Here is a 2,332-nt window from a genome sequence, read left to right as displayed (position 1 = left end):
CTTGTGATCCACCTGCCTCGGCCTCCCAAAGTGCTGGGATTACAGGTGTGAGTCACTGTGCCTGGCCCCTCTCCCTCCCTCCCTTCCTTCTCTTTCTTTCTTTTCTTTTTTCATTCTTTTCTTTTTTTTCTTTCTTTCTTTCTTTTTCTTTCTTTGTTTCTTTCTTTCTTTTTCTTTCTTTCTTTCCTCTCTTTCTTTCTCTTCTTTTGTTTTTTCTTCTTTTCTTTTTTTTTTTTAGATATGAGGTCTACACTATGTTGCCCAGGCTGGTCTTGAACTCTCGGTCTCAAGCAGTCCTCCTGCCTGGGCCTCTCAAAATTCTGGGATTACAGGCATAAGCCACCACACCTGGTCCAGAACCTGCCCTTTCTATTTGCTAAGGGCTCCACTCATAGATGCAGGAAAGACTGCTGGCTGGGATCCTTCCCTGGGAAAAGAGGGGCCAGCTGCGCACACAGTGTTGACTTTCCGCCCAAATGGTCTGCTTCAAAAGGCCACTTCGTCTTAATGGGAACTTTTAGTTCTGACTGCTCAGTGCCCCAGGCCTCTGATATCCTGATGAGGGGAAGGCACTTTTACTACTGTTTCTGGCTTGCTAGTCCTGCACCTTGGCTTGCCTTCCAGCCTCATTGTTTTTGTTTTGTTTGAGACAGGGTCACACCATCTCCCAGGCTGGAGTACAGTGGTGCAATCACATCTTACTGTGGCAGCCTCAACCTTGCGGGCTCAAGCAATTCTCCTATCTCAGCCTCCTGAGTAGCTGGGACTACAGGTGCATGCCACCACACCTGGCTAACTGTTTTTTATTTTTTATAGACACAGGGTCCCACTATGTTGCCCAGGCTGGTCTAGAACTCCTGGGCTCAAGCAATCCTCCTGCCTTTGCCTCCCAAAGTGCTGGGATTACAGGCATGAGCCACCGTGCCTGACCCAGCCTCATTGTTGTGCAGTCTGAACAACCAAGCTCCTGGTGAGAATTCCATGACCCACCCTCCAGCAGGCAGCAACAGGGGTGGGCCCAGGGTTCAGCTGGACACATTCCTTGTGGTCTCCTCTTGCCCACTGGTAGCCAAGGATCTGGTCTGAGCAAGGCCTTCTCACAGTTCAGGGCCATGGAACTGTTGGAGGCCTCACTGTGAATAACCAAGAAAAACTTCCTTGCTCTTGGGGCCCGGTTTGCCTGGGCAGCCTTTGTGAGTCCCTGCTCAGAGGACCCCTGGATACTCCATCAAGGGAGGGAGGCCACCACGGAGTCACTTCTGGGAAGGCAATAGAACACAGTGGTTCATGGCGGCCTCCTGGCCTCACTGCCTGCCAACCGTGGGACCTTGAGCACATCTCCTAACTTTTCTGTGCCTCAATTCACTTACCTTTCAGTTGAAGGGTTTTGTAGTTCCTCCCTATGGTATGGAAAGAAGTAACCCAAATGCCTGACCCATGGTAAGCTCTCAATAATGTGACTGCTAATATTACTTATTGGGGCCGAGTGCAGTGGCTCACACCTGTTATCCTAGCATTTTGGGAGGCTGAGGCAGGTGGATCACTTGAGGTTAGGAGTTTGAGACCAGCCTGGCCAACATGGTGAAACCCCGTCTCAACTGAAAATACAAAAATTAGCCAGGCATGGTGGTGCGTGCTGGTAATGCCAGCTACTTAGGAGGCTGAGGCACAAGAATTGCTTGAACCCGGGAGGCAGAGGTTGCAGTGAACTGAGATCGTGCCACTGCACTCCAGCCTGGGCGACACAGCTAGACTCCGTCTCAAAAAAAAAAAAGGACAGTGGGGAGACTATGAAGACTTTTTATCTGCCCCGTTTCAGAAAATAATCCCAGTTGGTCTCACTAATCAGAGTCAACACTCCCCACCCCCACCCCCCAAACCACCTGGGCCACAGAAGACCTTGTCTCAGCCAGATAGCCTAGATATGCAGCACTTAGATCTTCTTCACTCAAGTCCTTGGATTTCCGTGGCTTCTGTCCTAGAATGATCGTCCATCCACATTCAGCACACACTCCTCAGGTTAGGCATGAATGGGGAGGTGGAAAGTTGCTCAGGAATCTGTGTGCTGTGCAGGAAGAAGGAACACTGGCATCACACAGTCAGTGTTGTATTGATATCTATATTTCCACCCTACTTTGGAAGATCCCAAGAGATGGGATCTCAGAAAAGGGACCAGTCACCACTCCCATAGGGGTTATGAGGGAGGGCTTTGTAACTGTCCAACAGGTTCTTCTTACCCGCTGCCCAGATAGAGCCAATTTATCAAGACAGGGGAACTGCAATAGAGAAAGAGTTTAACACACCAAGAGCTGACTAAATAAGAGACCACAAT

The sequence above is a fragment of the Colobus angolensis genome, unplaced genomic scaffold, assembly GCF_000951035.1.
Source record: "Colobus angolensis palliatus isolate OR3802 unplaced genomic scaffold, Cang.pa_1.0 Scaffold119, whole genome shotgun sequence".
Classification (NCBI taxonomy): domain Eukaryota; kingdom Metazoa; phylum Chordata; class Mammalia; order Primates; family Cercopithecidae; genus Colobus; species Colobus angolensis.
Note: the sequence above shows the minus strand (reverse complement) of the source record.